Source organism: Monodon monoceros, unplaced genomic scaffold, assembly GCF_005190385.1.
Source record: "Monodon monoceros isolate NGI ecotype Baffin Bay Population unplaced genomic scaffold, NGI_Narwhal_1 Super_Scaffold_18, whole genome shotgun sequence".
NCBI classification, from domain to species: Eukaryota; Metazoa; Chordata; class Mammalia; order Artiodactyla; family Monodontidae; genus Monodon; species Monodon monoceros.
The window spans coordinates 3,756,314-3,765,496 of record NW_021703774.1 but is presented as its reverse complement, the minus strand read 5'-3'; positions in this window follow the sequence as shown (position 1 = coordinate 3,765,496).

Below are 9,183 nucleotides of genomic sequence, written 5' to 3'. Positions count from 1 at the left end.
ATTTCCCTTTTGATTTCTTCTTTGAACCATTGGATGTTCAGGAGTGTGTTGTTTAATTTCCACATATTTGTGAATTTTCCAGATTTTCTTCTGCTCTTGATTTCTAGTTTCATTCTGTTGTGGTCAGAAAGGATAGTTGGTATGATTTCAGTCTTACATATTTTAGGGCTTGTTTTGTGACCTAACATGTGATCTATCCTAGAGAATGTTTTATGTGCACTTGAGAAGAATGTGCATTCTACTGCTATTGGGTGGAATGTTCTGTATATGTTAGGTCCATTTGATCTATAGTGTTGCTCAAGTTCTCTGTTTCCTTATTGATCTTCTTTTTGGATGTTCTGTGCAGTATTGAAAATGGGGTATTGAAATTTCCTGTTAATTTTTGTTGCTGTCCGTTTCCCCCTTCAATTCCATTAATGTTTGCTTCATATATTTGGGTGCTTTGATCATGGGTGCATATGTATTTATATTTGTTACATATTCCTGATGAATTTACTCTTTTATCATTATATAATGTTTTTCTTTGTTTCTTGTGATATTTTTGACCTAAAGTCTATTTTGTCTGATATAAGTATGGCCACCTCTGCTCTCTTTTGTTTACTATTGGCATGAAAATGTTTTTTCCATACTTTTAGTCTCAGCCTGTGTGTGTCCTTTTGTCTAAAGTGAATCTCTTGCAGACAGTGCAGCATCAGAATCACCAAGTGTGCCTGTTAAACAAGCAGATTCTTGGAGTTCATCCCAGACCTACTGAATTAAACTCTCTATGATGGTATTGCCATATTCACATTTTTAAAAAGATAAATTTAAAACCCAGTATTCCCATTTCTTCCTGGAATTTAAGATTAGCTGTGTCCACCAGAAGGAGTTTTGTGGATTATCTGGGAAATTGTGTACTGTAACTAATTTAAGATTGGAGTTTGTTATTTAAACTTTCCCATTGCCTTATTAGAGGTTGGATTCCGGTAGCTGGATGATTCTTTGTTTGCCAAGCAAAGTGATGGATGTGGGAATATCCATTTTGGAGATAGAAGTTGATGCTGGATTTAGTTATTCTTTTTTTCCCCCCAGAGATTATATAAGGGAGTGTGCAGGGAAAGAGAGAAAGGAAGACAATGTAAGAAAGAAAACTTCACGAGGAAAGAGACTAGGTGGCTGGTTTCCATGTTTTTGAGGTTGGCGAAGCATGACTGCTTGAAAGAATGGCTGGAGAGACCTTGGGGGAGAGGCAGGAGCAAAAGAAAATTTTCAAGTGAAATGCTACATGCTAGGGCATGAACAATCCCTTTGACCCCATCAATGTTCAGGAAAAGTATAAAACCCATAATATGCTTGGAGAGATGAGCTTGGAGAGATGAGGTCTCTTGAGAAAGCCTATGATGCCATGAGATTGACTCCAGGTCATCGCGACTCAGAATAGAGTGCACTTGCCTGCATGAACAGCTGTACATCCTGCACAATGGTGAGTGTAGAGTAGCTCCTAGGATATTTCACACACCCACCAATCCTCCCAGATCTCCAGGCCTTCTATATTGTTTTGTGTTGTTACTGGATGGGAGGAGAAGGAAGTAATGGCGGGGGCTGGATGATATAAGGGGATTGAGATGGAGAGAGCGGGACAAAACCTGAGAGTCAAGATTCTGGTGGGGAGAAGGGGTGTCAGTAGTGGCAGGTAGATGTAGAGAAATGTAGAACTCAACAGGATTTCAGGTATGTTATTTTGATTTAACCTCGGTTTCTGCATAGGATGACAACTGTGAGAATGAAAGAGGGAGCTCTCAGTAGTCTACCAGGAAAACAGGTATAAACTGAGTCTGTGTGTCTGGCAGGAACTAGCCAGGATATGTGCTCAGTCTCCTTCTGCAGGACTGTTAACATCTGGGTCTCCCCTTTGTCCTCAGAGGACTGTTTCTTCTCAGTGTCCGCAGTCTTTATTTCCCTTGAATTCTCCTTAAGTTTCTTTTTTTTTTTTTTAAGAACTCTATCATGTTTTCTTTTCATATCCATTGAGTTCTCAGGTCAGTTCTACCTCTTTATTGTCTCTCTTTCTATCCTCTTGTCTCTTTTCCTGCTATAGACAAGGACCTACTTATCACCCACTTGGATTCCAACAATAGCCTCCTAACAGATGCCTTGGTGTCCAGTCCGGTCCCCCTTTCTAATCCACTGGAGGCACTCTGATCAATACATGTGCAGTTCTCATTATTTCACTTTACTGCTTACAGCTGCTCAATGGCTCCTGATCCATTTCAGGTAAAGAACAAACTTCTTAGCATGGCCTTGAAGGCCCTTCATAAGCCACCCTTCTAGCCTCTCCAACAGCAATTTAAGCCTTCTCCCAAATGCAATTCTCTAGCTTTCTACATCTCCTTGTCTTTGTGGGTGCTCTTTTTCTAGCAGAAAAATAGATTCTAAGAAATATTCTAAGTTCTAATTCTGTGAAATTCCTGTTGAAGTGTTCATGAGGATCTATTATCATATCATAATAAGAACAATTGATTACTATGAACTTTAAATTTATTAATTAATCACTAACCAATCCAGGGCCAAACACTGAGTTAGGCCTTAGGAGATGAAGATTAGTAAGACATAGCTTTTGACCTGGACGAATCACAGTTAGGGGATGGGGAGAGACCAATAGACTATGTCCTACAACATGGGAAGTGTTATAATAGAGCTATAAAATCACCAATGTGGTAATGGCCACCTTTCCTAGGGGAGTTGAGTAAGACTTCACAAATGAAACAAACCTTTAACCCTAGTGAAACCGAGCTGGACCCTGTGGAGCTCCTGGGCATGGAAGCCTTTCTGTACCCCATTTTCTTGTTTGTAGGGAACAGACCCCAGATTCCATGACCTTCCCTGAGTTCCAAAGGGCATATTCGAAGAGTTGCTAATCAGGGAAGGGAGGGGATGCAAAGACAAGGGAGTAGCAGCCAAGAAACCACCTGAGGCTACATTAAAGGAACCAGAGAAGACCATCAAGAAGATTACCTGAGACCAGATTAAAGGAATGCAGGCCCTGCATATACCCTAATCTTATCAGCAACCCCACCCTTGAACTATTGCTATAAAACTCCTCATCAAGTCCTCCCAGTTGGGACACATAGTTTTTCGGGGCAGGAGCCCACTGAGTCCCCCTTCACCTGGCAAAGCAATAAAGCTATTCTTTCCTACTTCACCCAAAACTCTGTCTCTGAGATTCTATTCGGCACAGGTGCACAGAGACCAAGTTTTCGGCATCACTGCCTTGAAAAACCAGTAGAATTTGCCAGATAGAGAAAGAAACTCTAGGCAAAGAGAATGGCAAGTTACTATAATAACTGGCCTTAATATTTTTCATTTGCTAATATTGCTGCTAAGACTTGTTTTGACTGTCTCACCATTAGCAAGGCCTTAACTTGAATGAAAGAGAGAGGTGTAGGTTACTATCGATGCAATTATTTCACAGCTGGGGCAGTGAGTGGTATTGTGTCGGTGTATATATATTGCCTGAGGGTTTCTCTTTCCCTTCTGTGTGATCACAGATGATTTTGAAACTTCTTTCACGAATGGTGGGCTATCCAATGTTCAATCAGCAAAATCACAGCGCTTTCAAACTTTGCTGACTCTGAGAGGGTCAGTGTGGGAAACTTCTTGCCTCTTGTGTAGACTGATAAGTATATCACATTCGGTGCTGGTGGTTTTATTTGGGGTGTTTGGGCATATTTACACTTTTGCTTAGGAAAGCATCTTTCTGAACTGTGACTACAAACTGTGAATTCACTAGGAAACAGGTCTTTAGAATATTGGCAAGGTTCTCATATTCGCTGTAAGCTCTATTTAAATATCTCTGGGGTTGGTCTGTGGAACACACATGTTCTTATTAATTGATTACACATTAATAAGAATGATAACAAGTTAACACTTGTGGATGCTTTTTCAGTGGAAGTGCTAGCATGATAAAACAGGCTCCATTAAACTTCTGTTCTACTGGATTCTACTTCACCGAAGATAAGCAGCTTACTCTAAAAATGAGATAATTTCATAATAGTCTATTTAAGCTGGCTGCAGAAGTAAATTACAATGGTTTTCTGCCATTCCCCACCTCACCACCCCATACCACAATCATTCTGTCCTTAAATCAGTTGATTTGGCTTAGTTCTTTTTCTACTATAATAATAATAATAATGATACTTATTATTATAAACGCTTATATATCACACATAATGTGCCAGGTAGCATGCTGAGCATTTTCTGGGTATCTAGTTATTTAATATTTACAAGAACTCTCTGTGGTAACACCGCTACTCTTTTGTTCGAGGAATGAGGGAGCTAAAGCACAGAGAGGTTAGTAACATGCTCAAGGTCACAGAGTCAGCAACTGACGGTGCTGGGATATGAGTCCAGACAGTCTAGCTGCAGGCATGCTGCCCTTTAATACTGTGCTACACAATCTCTCTAGCCACAGTCATAGTCAATGTGCTTCTCTTCACAGTGTCATAGCAGGAGTTTAATTGACTTGAGGACATAGGGACCCCCATGCCATCCAAGTACCCCCTCTTACACTGGAAGTGAGCACTTGGGTGACTGGAGGTGGGAGGAGTAAGAACATGGACTCGTCAGTTACCATAATGGCCCTGGATATATTTCCCATCTCCAATGTGTGATTTAATGGAATTCAGAAACCTTGGTTGAATAAATGAATGAGGGGATGAATGATTACTATTGCACAGGATGTAAGATCTCCATTATGTCATTGGCAAGAAGCTCCTTCAGGCACTCTGTGAAGTGAGTGAAGAAATTCCCTACACCAGTAACTCCCTGCAATGCCAGGATCCCACCGTCCTGGGAGGATGGGGATGGGAGAATGGGAAACACGACAACCAGCTAGAAACAGCAGCAGTTGCGTTCCCTCTCGCTGATAAAATAGAGCCATAACATTTTCCATGACCTCTAGATTCCTGCCTTTAGGGAATTCCCAGGCCATCCAGTGGTTAGGACTCATCACTTTCACTGCCATGGCTCGGGTTCAATCCCTGGTGGGGGAACTAAGATCCCACAAGCCACATGGCGTGGCAAAAAAAAAAAAAAAAGAAAAGAAAAAGAAAGGATATATTCTTATCTTTATTTTTAGTGCTTTTCTTTCAGTGATCTTGTTTTCTTTAGGTCTAGGGCTACAATAACCATTTCGAGGAGAATTTTCCCAGTGCAACTTTTGAGCTGAAGGAAGCAGGACAAGAGAGCTGATCTCAGGTCTTTGTTGATGAATCTAGAGGTGGAACGAGACCACCTGCCCACCCTCTGCCCACTCCTGAATCCCACTATCACCAGAGAAAAACACATGACTGACGTCATCTCCTTCTAAAAGGATGGCAACGTACTATATCTCATTTTGACACTCAATGCTGTTGGCAATCCTATTACACTTCCCTAGCATAGCCATGTTCATACTTTCTAAAATGATCATTTCCCCCCTTGTTTTGTCTTGCTAAGTCTCCTAAAATTTCTCATTCAGCCAATCATTTTCCTCCTATTTATTAAAACAAACAACAGCAGCAGCAGTAAATCAGACAGGAACTTTCTCATCTTCCTGGCACTAAATCTACCCACCCATTTGTATGTCAGTCCCACTGCCATCTTCCTGTTCATGCAAGAGTCCCTACTTTTATCTAAGGCCAACTCTTCTGCTTTAATCAGAATCCTATACTTCTTGCCCTCTCAGGGACTTGGCTTCTGCAATAGTTGTCTTCTATTCTGCATTACAATCTTTTCCTCTTCAGTGGAATTTCAGTCAGTGTATGAATATGCTCTAACGTGTCCTGTCCCAAACAAAGAACACATGTTTGATACACACTGAAACCAAGCAGGACCCTGTGGGGCTCCTGGGCATGGAAGCCTGTCTGTGTCCCCCGTTTCTTGTTTGTAGGAAATAGGCTTCAACCTCCATGACCTGCCCCAAATTCCAAAGGGCAGGTTCAAACAGTTGCTAATCAGGGAAGGGAGGGAATGCAGAGACAGGTGTAGCAGCCAAAAAACATTAGTGCAGCCTTGGGGCAGGGTCCTGGTTCCACCTCAAGGGATATGCATAACAATATCTTTGAGCTCTTCTGCAAAACTAAAACCCCCAACAAATGGAAGATATTAGCTACTTGATGAAGCATTCTTCATTCCAGAGAGAAGATCACAGTTTGATAACTTTGAGAACCACAGAAGCTCATCAAGAGACAGCCTGGGGCCAGATTAAAGAAATGTAGGCCCTACACACACCCTGATCCTTATCAGCAGCCCCAACTTTGAACCATCATTATAAAACCCCTCACCAAATCCCCCCAGGTTGGGACACACGGTTTTTGAGGGCACAAGCCTTCTGTGTCAGAGCCCCTTTTCCTGACAAAGCAGTAAAGCTATTCTTTCCTGCTTTACCCAAAACTCTGTCTCCAAGATATGATTAGGCACCAGTGCATAGATGTGAGTTTTCCACATCAACATCTCCCTCAAGCTGCATTTCCATGTCTCTGGTGGTGTTGGCAGTCTTAGGGTTATCTGGAGCTGGTATCTCTCCCTTGCTCACCACACATTCTCCCCTTAAACTCCTCCTCCTCATGCCTGAATCTAACAGTCCCACCTCTGTGGGACTGGAACTCCCAGCAGCGTTCAAGACAGGTGATGACCCTCTCCTTTTTCAAAGCAATACCGAATGGGTCTATCTGTTAGCTAGTGCTTCCCAAAGCATCACACCAAAACTCAGTGGCTTAAAATAACAATTTACTGTTGCTCGTGAGTCTATGGGTCTTCTGGGCAGTTTATATGGTCTCTTCTTCTCTCACTCAAGTGTGATGGTCAAGTGCAGGTAACGTGGTTCTGCTGATCTAGGCTAGGTTCTTACATGCTGTGGGTTGGCTGGTTCTAGGATGGCCTCAGGTGCAAATTTCAACATTGGCAGCTTTGCATACTCTGGCCAGCTCTGTTCTAGCTCAGTCCCTCTGTAAGGTAATAAGGCTCATTTACTGGTGGCAATTTTTGATTCTGTGTGTGTCTGTGTGCTAATATAGAGGAAAAGAATCTGAAATATTTTTATCCCTGTACATTTCTGTGAATGGCATGGTTTTGTTTTCAGATACAATGGAAATGAGTAAGAACTTGATGGAATCATTTTTCATGTTGCAAAGGAGCAAAACAAAAATAAAGGAGGATTCAAAGCAACCTTAGGTTATTCCATTTCTGTGTGAAGACCTGTGGGAACAGAAAAAGCATTTTAGGATAAGGGCATGTGCAAAAAGGTCAACTTTTTTTGTGACTGAGAAAGCTATCAGAGATAATCGAGTTATCTCTGAAATATGTAAAACCTTCTTCATATGTAAATAAAATAAACCCTGGTGGCTCTACCTTCTGTGAGAGTGTAAGAGTTCTTGAACAATGACTCATTCAGTTAGGCAAAGACATGAAACCATATTTGAATGTAAAACTATATGTGTTACAGAGAATCTAGGAAGCTGGGTATCAGTACACACTACTGCCAATATAGCATGCAGGGTAGATATGGGGTCAAGGAAAAGTTACCAAATACTACAGAGGTAGATGAGAAAATGCCAAGTAGTGGGTACTGCTCTTTGAAATTGGTTTGATTTGATTGGTGGATTAAATGTTGAAGGCCTATAGGGATCATTTATTTCAACACCATTTTGTCTATTAAGCCATTAGAAAAGAATCTGAAGCCCAACAGGACATAGAGAGGACATAAACAGGACATAGACATAGACAGGACCTAGAGAGCTTGAGGCACAGCCAGGACCAGACTCACCCAATCTTCATCCTTGTCTTCTGGCTGTGGGCACTACTTTACTGCTGAGAAAACTCTTGTACTGATTTTAGTGTGTTTCCGTCGTGCTTAAGGCTTAAAAAAAGTATCCTATCTCCTCTGCAGGAATTTATTAACATGGGTGTTCTGGACACTATATGAGCTTTTTACATCCAGAAAATTGACATCTTGATGGTTTTCATGGGACAGGGTATTTAAGATATTTTTCATTAGATTAGATCTTCAAGGCAAATCACAAGTCTGTGTTTTTCAAAGTGATCTTTTCACATGAATGACTTTTCAAATACGCTGTTTTACTCATTGTTTTACATGTCTTGATCTGTAGGATAGAGTAATTGAATTCTCCAAATCTGTGTTGAGCTGGAACTCCTCCATGGCTACCCTCATTTTATGGAGGTAACTTTACTTGATGCCTTCACCTCATCCTCCAATCTTCTCCTCCCCCTGAAAAAATGAGGGGCAGTGTCCTAGGAAAGGTTGATACCTTTCCTAATTAACTGGGGAATCAGTTGTCTTTCCAGTAAATGGAGAGATCTACCACATGAAACCAGTAAGCTAACCTGTTTGGCTTTCTTGGCCCCCAAAGTTGGGAAAACAAATGGAATTTAAATTTTCTTCTATTAACCTAATGTGAATGTATGATTGAATATTTCTGAGATCTAAAACGATGGTAAAATTTTAACTTTGTCTGTTAAAAGGAAACAGTGATGCTAGTAATCTAAAACAATGATCAGTTAGAATCATTACAGTTTGTATTTGGAATTGAGTATACAAATAATTTGGTAACAATGAAAATTTCCTAATTAAATTTTGTTTGCAGTGGAATTAAAATTTGTCTGTATATATTATTGGAAGATCAGAGTACCCAGGATTCTTAATGATATAAATGTAGAAACTTTTCAGAGAGGCAGCAGGGTCAGTACTGAAGCCTGGGGACATTGGAGTCATATTTCCAGATTGAAGCCCCAAATTGTCAGAGTTTCTCAAGCAACTCTAGGCAAGTTTCCTAATCTCTGTTTCGCATTTTGTAAAATGGGGATGCTAATACTACCCACCACAATGGGATCAAGATAATTTATACATTGCACTTGAAATACCTGGTACTTAACAAGAAATTAGCTGTGACTCTCTAGGCAATTGGGCTAATGGCACACTGTTTTAGTCCATTCGAGTTGGTGGGGGGGCTCCTGTAACAAAGTACCACAGACTGGGTGGCTTATAAATAACAGAAACTTATTTTTCATAGTCCTAGAGGCTAGAAGTCTGAGATGAAGGTGCCAACGTGGTCAGGTTTTGATGCAGACCCTCTTCCAAGCACGGGCAGAGGGCTTATTGGATCCTAACCTGGCAGAAAGAGGGTGAGCGCCCTCTGGCCTCCTTCA